At 37.9% G+C, this 19,460-nt stretch overlaps 1 pseudogene; it reads left to right on the forward strand.

Annotated features, from left to right (window-relative positions):
* Nucleotides 1-6,940: 6,940 nt before the first annotated feature.
* LOC107804999 (pentatricopeptide repeat-containing protein At3g51320-like) lies at nucleotides 6,941-11,633 on the forward strand (annotated as a pseudogene).
* The last annotated feature ends 7,827 nt before the right edge of the window (nucleotides 11,634-19,460 follow it).

Here is a 19,460-nt window from a genome sequence, read left to right on the forward strand (position 1 = left end):
TCTTATGCCAAAGGTACAATGGTAAAACCCTGTGACTACTGTTTATTTGGTAAGCAGCATAGAGTCTCATTTCAGACATCGTCTGAAAAAAATTGAATATACTTGATTTGGTATATTCTGTTATTTGTGGTCCAATGGAAATTGAATCAATGGGCAGTAACAAATATTTTGTTACTTTTATTGATGATACTTCACGAAAATTATGGGTTGATATTTTGAAAACTAAAGATCAAGTGTTTCAAGTTTTCCAGAAGTTTCATGCTATGGTGGAAAGGGAGACAGGCCAAAAGCTAAAGCGTCTCTGAAGTAACAATGGAGGTGAGTATACTTCAAGGGAATTTGAAGAGTACTGTTTGAACCATGGGATCAGACATGAAAAGACAGTTCCTGGAACCCCACAACACAATGGCATAGGCGAAAGGATGGACCGCACTATTGTGGATAAGGTGAGAAGCATGCTCAGAATGTCTAAACTGCCTAAGTCATTCTGGGGTAAAGCAGTTCAGATAGCCTGTTACCTGATCAATAGGAGTCCATCAGTTCCGTTGGCGTTTGATATCCCAGAGAGAGTTTGGACCAACAAGGAGGTGTCCTGCTCGCATGTGAAGGTGTTCGGTTGTAAAGCTTTTGCACATGTACCAAAGGAGCAGAGAATAAAGCTGGATGATAAATATATTTTTTGCATATTCATCGGATATGGAGATGAAGAATTCAGATACAGATTGTGGGATCCCGTAAAGAAGAAGGTCATCAGAAGAAGAGATGTAGTCTTCCGAGAAAATGAAGTTGGAACTGCTGATGATATGTCAGAGAAGGCCAAGAATGGTATTATTCCTAACCTTGTTACTATTCCTTCTACTTCTAACAATCCACAAGTGCAGAAAGTACGACCGACGAGGTTGCCGAGCAGGGAGAGCCACCTGGTAAGGTTATTGAGCAAGGGGAGCAACTTGATGATGATGTCGAGCAAGTGGATCACCCACTCAGGGAGAAGAACAACCTCAACCTCTGAGGAGATCAGAAAGGCCAAGGGTAGACTCATGCAGGCACCCTTCCACGGAGTATGTCCTCATCAGTGATGAGGGGGAGCCCGAAATTCTTAAGGGGGTGATGTCCCATCCAGAAAAGAACCAGTGGATGAAACTCATGCAAGAGGAAATGGAATCTTTGCAGAAAAATGGCACGTACAAGCTGGTTGAATTTCCAAAGGGTAAAAGACCACTCAAAAGTACGTGGGTCTTTAAACTCAAGAAAGATAAAAATGGCAAGCTGGTCAGATACAAAGTTCGATTGGTGGTAAAAGGCTTCGAGCAGAAGAAAGGTATTGATTTTGATGAAATTTTCTCACTTGTTGTCCAAATGACTTCTATTCGAACAATCTTGAGCTTAGCACCTAGCCTAGATCTTGAAGTGGAGCAGTTGGACATGAAAACTGCATTTCTTCACGGAGATTTGGAAGAGGAGATCTATATGGAGTAGACAGAAGGATTTGAAGTAGCTGAAAGGAAAGACATGGTGTGCAAACTGAATAAGAGTCTTTATGGGTTGAAGCAGGCACCAAGGCAGTGGTACAAGAAGTTTGACTCATTCATGAAAAGTCAAACTTACACAGAAACATATTCTGATCTATGTGTATACTTCAAAATATTTTTTAAAAATAACTTTATTATATTGTTGTTATATGTGGATGACATGTTAATTGTAGGAAAAGACAAGGGGCTGATCGCAAAGTTGAAGGGAGATTTGTCCAAGTCTTTTGATATGAAGGACTTGGGCCCAGCACAACAAATTCTGGGTATGAAGATAGTTCGATAGCGAATAAGCAGAAAGTTGTGGATGTCTCAGGAGAAGTACATTGAACGTGTACTAGAACGCTTCAACATGAAGAATGCTAAGCCAGTCAACACACTTCTTGCTAGTCATCTAAAGTTGACTAAGAATATGTGTCCTACAAGTGTGGAGGAGAAAGGAAACATGGCTAGAGTTCCTTATTCTTCAGCAGTCGGAAGCTTGATGTATGCAATGGTATGCACCAGACCTAATATTGCTCATGCAGTTGGTATTGTTAGCAGATTCCTTGAAAATCCTGGAAAGGAACATTGGGAAGCAGTCAAGTGGATACTCAGGTACCTGAGAGGTACCACGAGAGATTGTTTGTGTTTTGGAGGATCTCATCCAATCTTGTCACGATCCAAAATCCAATTAGTCGTGATAACACCTAACTCATCCCGTTAGGTAAGCCAATTACCAACTAACCAAATTCAATAATAATTATTAAAGCAGTTTAAGTGAATAAAGATCCTGATCTTATACAATCCCCAAGAACTGGTAGTACAAATTATAGGCTTCTAAGAATAGAGTATACAAAGCGGAAATAAAATAAATACATAGTCTGTTTGAATAATACATAAACAGAGCGTTTATAAATCTAAGGCTACCTTGAACAAGAGGCAGCTACAACAGGAATGCAGGTACATCTTCAAATCCCGCAACCATCAAGCACAGCATCAACAACAGCCAACATCTGCACGCAATGTGCAGAAGTGTAGTATCGGTACAACCGACCCCATGTACTGAGTAAGTAACAAACCTAGCCTTAGGTTGAAAGTAATGACAAGCTTCCACCAAGGTCGGGTCCAAAACCAATAATCCACAACAATCTATAACAACATAAAGCAAATAATACCAGAAGTAACTCAGGGATAAAATAATCAGCCAAATAATGATTTCAAAAATAGTAGTTCTTTCTTTCAAATACATCAGTGAAAACCCAAATCGTTTGCCGAAGTTGCCAATAATATGAATAGTTTGAAAACAATAAATTTCTCCAAAATTCTTTTCAATAATAAATAATATGTTTCATTTTCCTTCCGGATAACCCGTCTAAAATAAATGCATCACTATGCCCATCTGTCAAAATGTGTGAAAAATCATGAATGATGTAATGTTGTACAGCATGAGAAAAAATACATCTCTATGCCTGTATGTCATGTGTGCATGCCAATGCGATGCAACTCAGTGAAAAAAAATCATAAACATTCCCTCGGGCAGAACATCACTCATATACATCCCCTCGGGCAAACCTCACACTCACTCTTGCCACTCGGACATACCTCACAATCACTCTTGCCACTCGGGCATACCTCACAATCACTCATGCCTCCCAGTCACTCAGCACTCGGCACTCGCACTCAGTAGGTACCTGCGCTCACTGGGGTGTGTACAGATTCCGGAGGGGCTCCTACAGCCCAAGCGCTATAATCTGCACGGACAACTCACGTGCTGCACGGGTAACTCACGTGCTATAATATCATATCAGAATCCACACGGACAACTCACATGCCATAATAAGCCAATAAGGCCTGCTGCAGGAGGGCAGCCCCGATCCATATAATAGTAATAATATATATAAAGCCAACATGGCCTGCTGCGGCGTGCAACCCGATCCCAAAATATCCTTACAATCAGGCCCTCGGCCTCCCTCAGTCATCAATCTCTCCCGTCTCTGTCTCATGGGCTCACAATGTCATAAGAATAGCTCAAAATGATGATATGATGCATCAATAAATAACAACAGAGACTGAGATATGATATGCAATGAAATGAATATGGCTGAGTATGAATTTTTAATTTAAACAAATAATTCACATCAATATGACCTTTGTGGGTCCCAATAATACTGGCACATAGCCTCAACATGATTTTTAATATACTTTTCAGCTCAATTTCTTTAACTCATAAAACGCATGAAAAATGCCAAGATCATTTAACTACAAAATTCTACAGAAACAATTATGTCACAATTTTTATAGTGCACGCCCGCACGCCCGTCACCTAGCATGTGCGTCACCTCCCAACAATTCACGAAATACATATATTCAGGATTCATACCCTTAACTCCAAGATTAGAAGAGTTACTTACCTCGAACAAGCAAAATCCAATATCGAGCAAGCTAAGCAATGCTCCACAAATTTCATTCTGCGCGTATCAGACTTCCAAACGGCTCGAATCTAGTAACAATAATTTGACTCAGTCCACACAATTTATAAGAATTAATTCCATATCAAAATGCTAATATTTTCCATAAAATCCGAAATTACACCCCAAAAATCACTTGTGGGGTCCACATCTCAAAATTCGATGAAACTCACAAAATACGACAACTCATCCAATTACAAGTTCAACACTACTTATTTCACTCAAATCCGACTCCAAATCGGTATTCAAACTTGAAAAATTCATTTTGTGACATTATAGAAATTTCCTTCTAATTCTCTTGAAGATTCAATAATCTTATACAAAAAATGAAGATTAATTCATAGAATATAATCATAAGGGAGTTAAGAACACTTACCCCAAGTTGTGAGGAAAATTTCCTCTCCAAAATCGCCCAACCCGAGCTCCAAAATCCGAAAAATGTGTGAAAATGACGAACCCTCGAATTTAAGGTTCTGCCCCAGCGATTTTCGCATTTGCGGACAAGATTTGCGCACCTGTGCCTCCGCTTGTGCGAGCAAAATGTCGTATTTGCGAACTCCACTCACCTGCCCTGTTTCCACTTCTGCGCGCATTCGTCCGCATCTGCGCTCACGCAGGTGCGGAATTTTCCCTCACACCTGCGCCCAGTGCCTCACAGCCCTCTGCCCGCATCTGCGCTCCTTCTCGCGCAGGTGCGATTGCGCAACTGCGAAGCTCCTTCCGCACCTACGCTCCTCGTTTCAGCGCACCCCTGCTCGCACTTGCGAGCTCGCACCTGCGACCACTTTTTCGCAGGTGCGATTACACCAGAAGCATTCAGTTCCAGCAGTCTTTCAAATTTAAAAATCAATCCGTTAACCATCCGAAACTCACCCGAGGTCCCCGGGACCTCAACCAACTATATCAACAAGTCCCATAACATAACACAGACCTACTAGAGGTCTCAAATCATACCTAACAACCTCAAAATACGAACTACACACAGATTCAAGCCTAATAAATTTCCAAATTCTACAAACGACGCCGAAACCTATCAAATCACGTGCGATTGACCTCAAATTTTGCACACAAGTCACATTTCACATTACGGACCTATTTCAATTTCCAGAATCAGATTTCGACCTCGATATAAAAAAGTCAACACCCGGTCAAACTTTTCAAAAATTCAACTTTTGGCAATTCAAGCTAAATTCTAGTACGAACCTCCAAATAATTTTCCGGACACAGTCCTAAGTCCAAAATTATCATACGGAGCTATTAAAATCATCAAAATTCGAATTCGAGGCCGTTTACACATAAATCCGCATCCAGTCACTATTTTAACTTAAGCCTTTAAACCTTGGAACTAAGTGTTCCAATTCCTTCCAAGTTGTTAGTAGATTCCTTAAAAATCCTGGAAAGGAACATTGGGAAGCAGTCAAGTGGATACTCAGGTACCTGAGAGGTACCACGGGAGATTGTTTGTGCTTTGGAGGATCTCATCCAATCTTGAAGGGCTATACAGATGCTGATATGGCAGGTGACATTGATAACAGAAAATCCACTACTGGATATTTGTTTACATTTTCAGGGGAGCTATATCATGGCAGTCTAAATTGCAGAAGTGTGTTGCACTTTCAACAACTGAAGCAGAGTACATTGCCGCTATAGAAGCTGGCAAGGAGATGGTATGGCTCAAGCGGTTTCTTCAAGAGCTGGAATTGCATCAAAAAGAGTATGTCGTCTATTGTGACAGTCAAAGTGCAATAGACTTGAGCAAGAACTCCATGTACCATGCAAGAACAAAGCATATAGATGTGAAATATCATTGGATTCGTGAGCAGTTGGAGAACGAATCTTTACAGGTCAAAAAAATTCACACGAGTGAAAATCCTGTTGATATGTTGACCAAGGTGGTACCAAAATACAAGTTCGACCTATGCAAAGAACTTGTCGGCATGCACTCAAACTAGAAGACAGTGCTACCTCCTCTAGATAAATAAGACTGGATGAGGAGATTGATGGGTTGCATCTCATTCAATAGTCAAAGTAATAGGCATGTGCCTCAGAAAATTTTATTTGGTTTGGTAGGCAACTTTGTTGAATTTCTTTGGATTGGTAGCCAACTTTGTTTGTCAACATTGAAGAAAAAGAAGGAAAAGTGTGTGTAAATTATCAAATATAGTAGGTTTTAGAGAGTGAGGCTTCGGCTATAAAAGGAGAGTTTCAACTCTCATTTCCACACACCAACAAAGAGAGAAAGAAAGAGTGAGGTTTCACAGACAAGGTATAAGAAAATAGTTTGTGAGAAAAATAGAGAGTGAGCGATATTGTAATGAGGTGAGAATATCAAAAGAGGGTTATTTCTTTTGAGTGTTGTAGTGGTCTTTGGAGTATTTTACTCGGACCTACAAAGTGTAAAATTCCTTGCTATAGTGATATCAATTGCTCGTCTCGGGGTCGTGGTTTTTTTCCTTATTCAAAGGGTTTTACACGTCAAAATTTTGATATCGTTGTAACTTTTTTTCTTGCTAATTACCGTATCTCGGTGCTACGTGATTGTTCCGCTTCTATTACTGCAAATTTGCAGAGAGTTTATTCCCAACACATACTTTATTTTATTGTGATACTTTGACAAAACAAGCAGTTGACTTTATTGTTTGCTAACATAGACTGACTGATTCAACATTTAGAAGATAATAGCTTGATTAGTGAGAAATTCTTTTGAATTTCAAAAGTGGAAAACTACAGGAAAGATCTTTGAATCTCAGTATCGAAAAAAGTACATTAAGCTCCTAGTGAAAGACAAATTTAGAAATGAAATAGAAGAATGACACTTCGATAAGCTCCTGAGCAGGCGTTAGCCTCTATACATGATCTTGCGATTTTTGACGCAAACCTATGTTTTTGATAACTAGTTGCTCTGAGATCCCCTTACGAGGAGGCACCTTTTTTCCCGAAGGTACGGAGACCAGTTGTAGCATTAGTACTTTTATTTGCATTCTTTTGTTTAATCTTAGCTTATAAATATAAAAAATAAATATATTTTTCATATTTTATTGGCGTTGGAACTAGTTATGCCCCCTCCAAAAAATAAAACACTACATGCTTTCCTTTCCATTTTCATTGCTCTTTCATTTGAGTAGATATTACAAGTATTTGCTCTAAATTCTCAATTCAAAGCACACCCCAAGCACAGACAATGAAGAAAAAGAAAAAAAACGTAATTGTTCCAAGAAGCTGGTAAGTAATACTCAGACCAAAATTCCAAGCTATTCACAGGATGCATATGCCTATGATCTTGATCATGTTCTGCACAACTAACAGAATTTTCCATAGCGAGGCCTTGAGCGCCGAAACAAAAGTATTGATTCCTTAAGTCCAAATTTGAAATATTTGTTCAAAGCCCTGAAACATAATCAATGGCAAGAATATTTAAACCTCCTTATCCCTTCGCCTCTAGATCATCCCCATTTTCAGATTTAACTTGTGAGCAATCCAAATCTCTTTCTATATTTGACCAAGTTTTGAATTTTATGGACTCTTGTCAAAGCTTGGCACATCTCTTTCAAATTCAAGCCCGTTTGATAGTCAGTGGTCTTTTACAAGTCCAAAACCCATCATTTTCTTGCAGACTTTTAAATCTCTGCTTTCATTATTGCGATATAAATTATACTGCGTTGGTATTTAAATGCATTGACTTTCCTAATGCATTTTCTGTTAATACTGTTATAAAGTCTTATGCTTGCAGTTCTATGCCACATAATGCTGTGCTATTCTATTTCGAAAGGCTGAAAAACGGTCATTTTGCTCCTAATAGCTTTACTTTTCCACCCCTTATGAGCGCTTGTGCAAATACGGGTACACGTCGTTTGGAGTTGGGCCAGAAGTGTCATGGCCAATCTGTGAAGAATGGAGTTAATGGGGTTTTGCAGGTTCAGAATTCTCTGGTGCATTTGTATGCTTGTTGCGGGTTTATTGGTCTTGCTAAGCAGGTGTTTGATGAAATGACTGACAGGGATGTTGTGTCTTGAAATAGCATTGTGAATGGATATGTGAAAGCGGGTGAATTAGTTGTTGCACGACAGTTGTTTGATGCAATGCCTCAGAAGAATCTAGTTGGGTGGAATGTCATGATGACTGGATATTTGAATTCTCATAACCCTGGCAAGTGCCTGAAGTTGTTTCGAGAAATGGCACAACAGGGATTGAAAGGTAACAATGCGACTATAGTCATTTATTGCTTGCGCTCGGTCAGCTCGAATGAATGAAGGAAAATCTGTTCATGGGTCTCTTATTAAGGTATCTAAAGATTTGAATTTGATTATTAGTGCGACTTTGATCCATTTGTATAGTAGATGTGGAAGAGCAGAAATTGCTCGTCTAATTTTTGATAGGATGTTGGTCAAGAACATAGTATGCTGGAATGCAATGATTTTGGGGTATTGCATTCATGGAAACCCAAAAGATGGGCTTAATCTGTATGCAGACTTGGTGAATAGAGGGTCAGAAGATACAGAAATAAATCGTGTTAAGAACATGAAGCAAGTTGAAGGGGATTGTGTGCTTCCAGATGAAATCACTTTTGTTGGTGTCTTATGTGCTTGTGCCCGTGAAGGACTGCTAACAGAAGCAAGAACACACTTTGGCGACATGAGTGATGTGTTTGGTGTGAAGCCCAATTTCGTACATTATTGGTGCAAGGCTAATCTTCTAGCACATGTTGGTCTAATGCAAGAGGCAATACAAATACTAAAGAACATGACAATAGAGAGCAATTTGCCACTGGAATCCTCATTGTGGTCTGAATTGCTTGGCTCAGCTCGTTTTTGTGGGGATGTAATTGTAAGAGAACAAATTGCAAATAAGTTAATTGAACATGATCCCGAGAATTTTCGGTATTATTTATTGCTGGTCAACATCTATGCTGCAGCCGGTCGTTGGGATGAAGTAGCTCAAACAAAGCAGAGGATGAAGAAGAGGGGGATGGAAAGAGTGCCAGGTTGCTTTTTCAAACTTTTTTTTTCAATTTCTCCAAAAGCTCTTACGTTAAACCAGTGTTTTAAAAGGCGTGGGCGTAAGGCGAGTCGTTTTACATATGCCTCAGCGAGGCGTAAGCCCCGAGGCACGGTGCTTGATATTTAATTTTTAATATTTTATAAAATAATATAATGACAGTAAATATTTATAAACATGTAAAATTGTATAAAAATTGAAGAAAAGTGCTTCATATACCACAATTTAAGTTTAACTTGCTGTCTGTATCAAAGATAACAAAAAACTAGTCAAAACAATCTATTATACGCTACTTACAAGCACAAGTAACTTGAGTCTAAAAGAATAAAGTTTTCTACATGGAGGAACAAAAAGGATGATTAGCCTGTAATTTGAACTTTGAACTTGCTGCTACGAAGGAGAATGTAGTTCTCTTTGTATTTGTAAAAATAATTAAATATTCATTACTTTTGGGAGATATTAGCAGACTAGCGGACAAGATAAAGAATTGGGAAAGACCATGAATTAGGGTTTCAATCAATAAAAAAGGTCTTGACTTTTAAATTTGATACTTTTGAGTTCCTTTTAAACCTTTTGAGTAATTACCAAACTGACTTTTGAGAATTTGAGTATTATATGAAGGACTTATTTAACAAATTTTATTTTAATTTGAAAAGGTCTCTGGGGCTTACTCCTCACTAAAAAAACGCGCCTCGAACGCCCGGGCGTACGCCCCGAATTGCTGGGCGTACGCCTCTTGAGACTTTCGCCCCACACCATCGCCCCGGGACTCGTCCCGAAAACGCCTTTTAAAACACTGCCAATTATTTTCGTTATTACTATTGTTAAATTATCAAGGAAGTTGTAATATGGCCAATTTTTCATGACATTTGCCATGACATAATATCCATTATAACAAAATTTGTGGATCATGACATTTGTCATGACATAATATCCATTATTAGGCCAAGAATTTCTTGCTATAAATAGAGGAGCTTCTCATTTGCAAACACACCAATTCAAGAGTTTTTCATTATTGTCTTTCTTTCTCCTCCTTTATTTCATTATAGAGTATATTGTAAGAGAGAGTGTTGGGAAACACTTGTGTGAACCCTTTCTTTGGAGTGATCTTGTGAGGTTATTCTCTTGGGGTATTTGAGACTAATTAGAGTTTTTATACTCTATTTTGTACTCTTGTTGGTATAGTGAAATTGCTCCTCTCCGCTTGTGGACGTAGGTCACCTTGACCGAACCACGTTAAATTTGTGTTTTCTTTATCTTCTTTAATTGCCGTTATTATCAACTTGCATTGTCTTTGTTATTGTCATTATAACATTGTTTTGCTAAATTTCGCACTACTCGGTTTACCGATCCTAACAAATTGGTATCAGAGCCAGATCTAACCGGATTAGTTTAAATAGCCAAAATGACTCCAACAAAGTCTTATGTTGAGAAATTTGACCGAAGCGCAAACTTCAGAATGTGGCAATTAAAGATGGAAGCTATCCTAATTCAGGATGACTTAGATTTGGCACTGCAAGGAAAGGAAAGGAGAAGATGCCAGATAAAATGATGGACGAGGAGTTTGCCGTCATGGACAAAAAGGCAAAAGAGGTATTATTTTAAATCTTTCAAATGAGGTTTTACGTGAAGTTGCAGCAGAAAGCTCAGCCAAAGACATATGGGAAAAGCTTAAAACCCTATATATGAAAAGAACAGTAGAAAACAGGCTTTACCTAAAGCAAAAACTCTACACTTTTCGTATGGCTGAAGGTACCTCTATACTTACACATCTTGATACTTTTGATTCTCTTCTTATGGATTTAAGTAACATAGATGCTGAAATCAAAGATGAGGATTAAGCTGTGTTATTGCTTGTTTCCTTACCCCAATCGTTTAAACATATAAGAGATAATATGCTTTATGGAAAGGATAATATCTCTTACAAAGATATTAAATCTATTTTGAAATCAAAAGAACAAATAGATAGAGATATTACTGGGGAAACTAGTGGGAACCAAGGAGAAGGCTTATTCATAAGAGGTAGATTCAATAAGAAAGATTCAAGTAGTGAGAAACCTAAATCAAGGTCAAAATCCAGATACAGAAATGTCATGTGCAAATATTGTCATAAGAAATGTTACATTATTTCTGAATGCTTTAAATTGAAAAACAAAGAAAAGCATACAGAAAAGAAAACTGAGCACAAAAATACTGACACTGCCGAAGCAAGTGTAGTTGCTGATGAGACTGAGAAAACTATTTTTTTAGCAACTAATAATAGTTTCAAATCTAACGAGTGGATTTTAGATTCGGGTTGTTCTTATAATATGTGTTCCAGTCGGGATTTATTTACCACATATGAATCTATTGGATGTGGAGTTGTCTTGATGGGCAACAATGCTGCCTGCAAAGTTCTTGGAAAAGGTACAGTACGAATCAAAATGCACGATGGTGTGGTGAGAACTCTCACCGATGTTAGACATGTTCCTGACTTGAAGAAAAATCTCATCTCTTTGGGCACTCTAGAATCTCTTGGGTGCAAGTACACAGGTGATGGTGGAGTTATGAAAATTTCTCATGGTGCTCTTGTGATCATGAAAGCACGCAGATCTGTTACGTTGTATACTCTTTTGGGATCTACCGTTGCAGGTGGTACTGCAGTTTCAATATCAGATAAATCAGATTCTGACATCACCAAATTGTGGCATATGCGATTGGGGCATATGAGTGAAAAAGGTCTTTCCATCCTCAGCAAAAGAGGTCTCTTATGTGGCCAAAGTACCGAAAATATGGACTTGTGAACATTGTGTGTTCGGGAGCAAAAAAGAGTCAGCTTCAAATCTCCAGCGATTCATAGAACAAAAGATACTTTGGATTACATTCATTCAAATCTTTTGGGGTCCTTCACGTACCCCATCAAAAGGTGGTGCCAGGTATATGTTAACTTTCATTGATGATTATTCAAAAAAAGTTTGAGTTTATTTCCTGAAAAATAAAAGTGATGTTTTCTTAAATTTCAAACAATGAAAAGTTTTGATTGAGAAACAAACAGGAAAACAGGTTAAATGGCTTAGAACAGATAATGGCTTGGAATTTTGTAATGATGAATTCAACGAATTTTACAAAATTGAAGGGATTGCTCGACATCGTAATGTGAGAATGACACCTCAGCAAAATGGTGTGACAGAAAGGATGAATAGAACTCTTTTGGAAAGGGCTCGTTGCACGATTTCAAATGTTGGGTTGACAAACGCCTTTTGGACAGAAGCTATCTCTACAGCTTGTTATATTGTCAACCGAGCTCCTTCTGCACCTTTGAACTTTAAGACTCCAGAGGAAATGTGGTCAGGTACTCCTGCTAATTATTCTGATTTAAAGATATTTGGTTGCCCTGCATACATGCATGTAAATGATGAAAAATTAGAGCTAAGGGCTAAAAAGTGCATTTTCCTTGAGTATGCATCTGAGGTGAAAGGATATCGACTATGGTATCTTGATCCCACGGCACCAAAATTTATAATTAGCAGAGATGTAACCTTTGATGAATCCTTTATGTTACATTCTAGAAAAGAGTCTTTTAGTTCTTGTAATACAGATAAAGGAAAGAGTACACAGAACCAGGTGGAGATTGAGATTGGCATTCCTTCTGAGCCAAGCTCATCAACTTTGGAGCAAAATACAGTTGAAACTCCTGAAGTTGAGACAAGCTGAAATTCCTGAAGTTGAGACTCCTGAAGTTGAACCAGAAGAAGAGGAGTATTCTATAGACAAACATAGACCAAGAAGAGAAGGTAAACAACCACTAAGGTTTGGAGATTATGTTGCATTTGCTTGTTCAGTTGCACAGGAAACCGAAGAAATTGGAGAACCATCAAAATATTCAGAAGCAGTTTCTGATGCTGACTCAGCCAAGTGGCTGATTGCAATGAATGAAGAAATTGAGTCTCTCCACAAGAATGGTACTTGGTCTCTTGTGAAGCCACCATCAGGAAAAAGAATTGTTGGTTGCAAATGGGTCTTCAAGAAAAAGGATGGCATTCCAGGGGTTGAAGATGCGAGGTATAAGGAACGATTAGTTGCAAATGGCTATAGTCAAGTACACGGAGTTGATTTTAATGATATTTTCTCACCTGTTGTTAAACATAGCTCTATTCGTGTCTTGCTTGCCTTCGTTGCCATGTATGATTTAGAATTAGAACAACTTGATGTTAAGACAGCTTTCTTACATGGCGAACTTGAGGAACAAATATACATGCATCAACCCGAAAGATTTGAAGTTGAAGGAAAAAAAGATCATGTTTGCTTGTTGAAGAAATCCTTGTACGGATTAAAGCAGTCTCCAAGACAATGGTACAAAAGGTTTGATTCCTTTATGTTGGGTCATGGTTATTTGAGGAGCATGTATGATAGTTGCGTTTACTTCCGGAAGTTAAATGATGGTGCATTTGTGTACTTATTACTTTATGTTGATGACATGCTCATTGCTGCTAAGGATTTAACAGAAATTCACAATTTGAAAAGTGAGCTGAAAAGTGAATTTGAGATGAAAGGTTTGGGAGCAGCTAAGAAAATCCTTGGCATGGAGATCAAAAGAGTTCGAAAAGCCAACAGGCTATTCCTGACCCAGAAGAAGTACTTGGAGAAAGTCTTGGAGAGGTTTGGCATGAAAGATGCTAAACCAGTTAGTACCCCTCTTGCTGCTTATTTTAAGTTATCAGCTGCTCAGTCCCCGCAGTCAGAGGAAGAAGAGAGGTACATGGAACAAGTTCCTTATTCCAGTGCAGTCGGCAGTATTATGTATGCAATGGTTTGTACACGTCCAGATATTTCACAAGCAGTGAGCGTGGTAAGTCGGTATATGGCTTGCCCTGGTAAAGCACATTGGCATGCTGTGAAATGGATTCTTAGATACTTGCGTGGTACTTCAAATACATGTTTGGAGTTTAAGAGAAATACTAACACTTTGGTTGGTTTTGTAGACTCAGATTATGCAGGTGATCTTGACAAAAGAAGATCACTGACAGGCTATGTATTTTGCATCAATGGTTACGCTATTAGTTGAAAAACTACATTACAACATGTAGTAGCTTTATCTACTACCGAAGCAGAATTTATGGCAGTGACCGAGGCGATCAAAGAAGCTTTATGGTTGAAGGGTCTATTTGCGGAACTCAGGCCAAGGTGGAGATTTGTAATATGACCAAATTTTCATGACATTTGCTATGACATAATATCCATTATAACAAAATTTGTGGATCATGACATTTGTCATGACATAATATCCATTATAAGGACAAGGATTTCTTGCTATAAATAGAGGAGCTTCTCCTCATTTGCAAACACACGATGCTGGCCTCTGCTGGTCTTATCTGATCTTATCGTGTCACAGATGTTGCCTAATGCCTCCTCCTGTAATTGGCATATTTTATTTTACATGTGGAATTGCCTTTACTTTCAAGGAAAATCCTTAGTTAGATGCATGACTCCACATGTTCTCATACGATGCATGGTCACAAAGTTTGTCCTACTTCTGAGACTATATGGCTGGGAACTTAAAAGTGCTACTGAACAAATAATTCTTTACATTAAAGGAAGATTGTATTTAACACCTCATATTCCTTTATTGTTAAACTTACTTATTTGGTGTACGTCCTTTTTGATTCTGTGGTAAACTGATTTTTATTCATCCTTTAAGATAATATCATTTGTTTAGGTGCAATATGAAGATATTCCTGGTTGATGGTGTGTGTCTTTATTGAGCATGTGTTAAAACCTTTTTCTTTGTGATACATCTTTCAAAGTCCCATGTTGCTGTGAACAGGAACTTATGTAAGTGGCTTCATATTCCATCTAAAAAATTTGTGCTATTAATTTACCGTGGTAGTGAGTGATAAAGGGTTAAAAAGTGAGCCATCTTCTACTTAATTGATTGGTGCAATCTTTTTCTGTAAATTCAAAAAGAAAAGGAGAAATTGGTTCAGTTAGTTACTCTCTTAATCATATTTATATATGTACCAGATGTGTTAAGCACGGGCCTAACAATTTTAACTGGGACGTTCCTTCGTTCATTTGAGGAAATTACTTGTAGGAATTATTGGGTAAATGCACTTGTGTGATCTTAAAAGACAAACTTTGTGACCTTTAAATATCACATATCTGGAAAAGGCATAATACTCATGTAGAATAAATCAGAAAAGATTATAAGTTTCTTTCTTAATGCTGATTTGGGTGTGTTGTGAAAAAGGTTGTTTAAAAGCTTAAACTCAGTATTCAAGACCACCAGCCAAGATGCAGAACAAAGAGGGACAAAACATAGATCTTTACATCTCCAGCAAATGGTATACCATAATCTGGAGCTTTTGGTGTCATATAGACGGTTTTTACTTTAGTATTCGTATAAGTCATGTTATAATTGTAGCTAACCTCTGCAGATTATTCAGTTCTACTACGAAAAGCACCCAAGAGTGTAGCCTAGCGGTCAATGAAGTGGGTGCAAAACCATAAGGTCTCAGGTTAAAATTCCAGTGGAAACAAACACACTAGGTTATTTCTTCTCATTTGTCTAAGCCTTGTCGGACAGAGTTATCGGTGTCTGTGCTGGTGGAAGGTAGCAGGTACCCAATGGAATTAGTCGAGATGCACGCAATCTAGCCTGGACACCATCATTATCAAAATATATAAACAAATAATTGTAGCTAACCTCTGCACATAATTGCAGTTCTACTACGAATCCTCTAGATATTAGATTCCCATTTCTTTTATCGAGAGAGCCTGATAAGTGAGATTTTTGGAGACAAAGAATATCAACTGAGCACGTTGTGTCAACATGCTTTCTTATTTTGATTGATGAGTTTGTAAAATTGCCCGACTAATAAATGAATCTCCTTCTCGATAGGTGATTCGTGAAGAATTTGTTCAGTCTTCTTTTTCCAGCAAATTCACAATGTCATCAACTTACGGTTTTGACCATTATGTTCGAGGTGTGAAAGAACTTCCACAGGTGAAACTAAATGAGAGGAACTTAGCAAGCAGGAGATAAACGTTTCATATATTTATCATAATCATCTTTTGAAGTGGGATTTTTACCCAGTGCTATTTCGTTCAGGAAATTGGAAGAAATAATCTCTATAAACTCCAGAAAATTAAGACAAACGATTAAGACATAGAACATCCCAGTTAAGATTGATGCTGAATAAATGCATGCCTTGGTCAATCTCCAGATTGATATGATCAGGTTTTAGGTAAGTATATAAGGCTTTATCTTTTGATGTTATACTTTTCAGTAAGTTAATAGCTAATTTTTGTCAGATTTTCTTTTCTCTTTGTTGGCCTCATTGCTTCTTGATCTTTTCCGTTCCTTCTAAACATCAGCTTGCAATTATGGTTTTTTTTCTAAGCAACTAGGTGTTTATGGTTGTCACGACTCATAAGCATGGATAAATGAGTGGACCTTTCGAAGTCTGAATGTTGAAGTTATCTTCTCTCTTAGGTGAATTTTATATATGATTCTATGTGTTAATATAAAAATGAAATTATTAGAAAACATAAAAATCAAATTAAGATGAGTGCTCTATTTTAATTTGTTCTGCTCTTAAGACCAACTTTAAAGTGATTAAGGAAAGAAGTAGCACTTTAGATTCCAAATTAAGCTTAGAAAAGATGATTCACCCAGAGACATTTTCTCTTCAATTACTACATTTTATAACACTTTCAAGTGATTTCTGATATAGTTTTTATCTCCATTGCTCTTAACTTGTTCATGCCTTAAGTTGGTCTCAAATAGGGGTGGCAATTTAAGCCAAAAACCATTCAACCCGCCCAGGTTGGGCCGCTCATTGACCCGGCCATTGTTGAACTCATCGCATCTTGACCCAACTCATCTCAATCCATATAAAGTTGAGCTGATTTTTAGCCCAATTGATCCATGGACAACTTTGCTAAAATATTCTAAAAATAACTCTTTTTTGTTTGATATATTATATATGACCATAAGAAAAGAAAAAAAAGTCTTATTTGGTAATTAAACAATTCATAAAAAAAAAATACCTTAATTAAAGCTTGGTAAGAGTTGAGCGGGTTGGACTATGATTCAAATTTTAGCCCATCTTGACCTAGTCCATCCCAGCACAACTAACTTTTGGACGGGTCATTCACTCGCCCAGTTATTGACTCAGCCTATTTTGGTTCGCCCAAAATCTTCCAAACGCCCATTTGACACCCCCTAGTCTCAAATGTAAAAAAGAGTTGGAAATATTAGCTTCGTTTGTAGTTTTGGTACATTCTATTTTGAAAGAAAAGAGAATGAGTTGATCTGCAAGAATTTCAAATTAATCTTTAGGTTTGAATGGACCGTAAAAAACTTTTTTCCCCAGTTAGCCGGTCTCTTGCTTGAGTTCATAATTATTTCCCTTCAGCTGATGTATATCTCCAAATTCTTGAAAATGAAGGTATACTTATGTTCTGATTCCTTATTAAGTATTTCTATACTTGCTTTAAGAAGGAAAAAGATTGTTTTGTTACTGAATTTCATAGGAAGCACAAACAAATCTTTTTCTGTGGCCATTATGTGATAATCAATGATAAGCTATAGCGTTTGCCATAGTTGTTACCCGGAGATGCACAGCTTGCAGGATAAACAAACCAAATTATTCAGTTGCAAACTTGGCTACACCATGGAATTTGTCGAGGTGCATATGCATTTGAGGATTTCAAAGAGGTATTTCTTGATCAAGAAAGCAAGTTTCATTTTTTCTGGCTGATTTTGCATGGAACTGCAATCACCTTATCATTTTCAATTGAAGAAAGTCATCATTTACTGACATTTTACAATTTTGATGCAAAGCTATGTGCTCTTGATGAGTTAAGGTAGAAAATTGCATGAGCCATGGTGACATTTTAACTTTCAACTTGTGTGTATGAGCTTGATAAGATTCAAGTTCCCTCCATGAATTCGAACGAAATCGAAGCAGAGATGAAAGTTCTAGAAGAATGGGGAGAGAGAAAATATCAGGAATTCTACATTTAATTATACAAAATAATACATGGTTGAGTTATTTACAATCAGCCCCCACTATATATAACTTAGGGGCAAAATAGTAAAAGATAAATAATTAAACCCGTCTAACTGAGCCTGGACTCTAACGCAGTGTTGGGCCTGGCTCAGATGTAAAATATGGTGGCCCAATACCCCCACCACCCATCCCCCTACCCCGCAAGTTGGAAGTGGGGCTGGAGGAACCCACTCCTAATTTGGACAGTTGTTGCAAATTGGCCTGTCCAGGAAGGCTCTTAGTGAAAATATCCGCAAGTTGGGCACTAGAAGGTATATGATGCAATGAAATCAAGTGATCTTGCAATTTCTCCCGAACAAAATGGCAGTCTAACTCGATGTGTTTAGTCCGCTCGTGAAAGACACGGTTCTTCGCAATTTGAATAGCAGACTGATTATCGTAATGAGCAACAATAGGAGTCAAATCAGTAACATTCATATCCTCCAAGATTCGACATAGCCAAGTTAATTCAGCCACCAATCTCCAAACAAACCTGTATTCTGCCTCCGCAGATGATAAACAAACAGTAGTCTGGTTTTTCGACTTCCAAGAGATAGGACATGAGCCCAACATAACAAAAAACCCACTAACTGATATCCTGGAATCAGGGCAAGAAGCCCAATCCGAATCACAAAATGCAGCCATAGAAAAAGATGAATGAGAAGAAAAATGAACTCTCAAACCAGACAATCCTTTGATGTAGCACAGTAAGCAAAGCAGCATCCAAATGGGGCCGCCTGGGAGTCTGCATGAATTGACTAAGATGCTGAACCGTATAAGCCAAGTCCAGACTAGTATGAGTTAAGAAATTAAGTTTGCCAATTAGCTTCCTGCAAATAGAAGGATCAGAAAGCAAACTACCCACATTAGAAGACAATTTCAGACCCAAAGGAAGAGGATTGGAGGTTGGCTTGGAATTAGTACACCCAAATTCCTCAACCAACTTGAGAGAAAACTTCCTTTGATTCACCAAAATACCATCAGACACATACATCACCAAAACTTCCTTGATCTTGAATTGAGCATCCAGAAATTATTTAAGATGAAGGATGCCTTCTACATCATTACCAGTTAACACAATATCATCTACATAGACCCCCAAATACACAGAACCAACAATTGAGTGCTTGAAAAACAGAGAGTAATCATTCTTAGAATGTTGAAAACCTTTGGAATGTAAGGCATCAGATAGCTTGGCGTACCATTGTCTGGATACATGTTTGAGACCATACACAGATTTGTTCGACTTGCAAACAAAATCAGAAGAAGTCACAACCATACCTGGAGGGACCTTTATATATAACTTCTCCATTAAATCCCCATACAAAAATACATTATTAACATCTAGCTGAAAAAGTTGCCACTGATTCTTGACAACTACAGCTAAAAGGCACTCGATAGTAGTCACTTTGACTACGGGAGAAAACGTTTCTGTGTAGTCAAGACCCTTATTT

Source organism: Nicotiana tabacum, chromosome 23 (genome assembly GCF_000715075.1).
Source record: "Nicotiana tabacum cultivar K326 chromosome 23, ASM71507v2, whole genome shotgun sequence".
NCBI classification, from domain to species: domain Eukaryota; kingdom Viridiplantae; phylum Streptophyta; class Magnoliopsida; order Solanales; family Solanaceae; genus Nicotiana; species Nicotiana tabacum.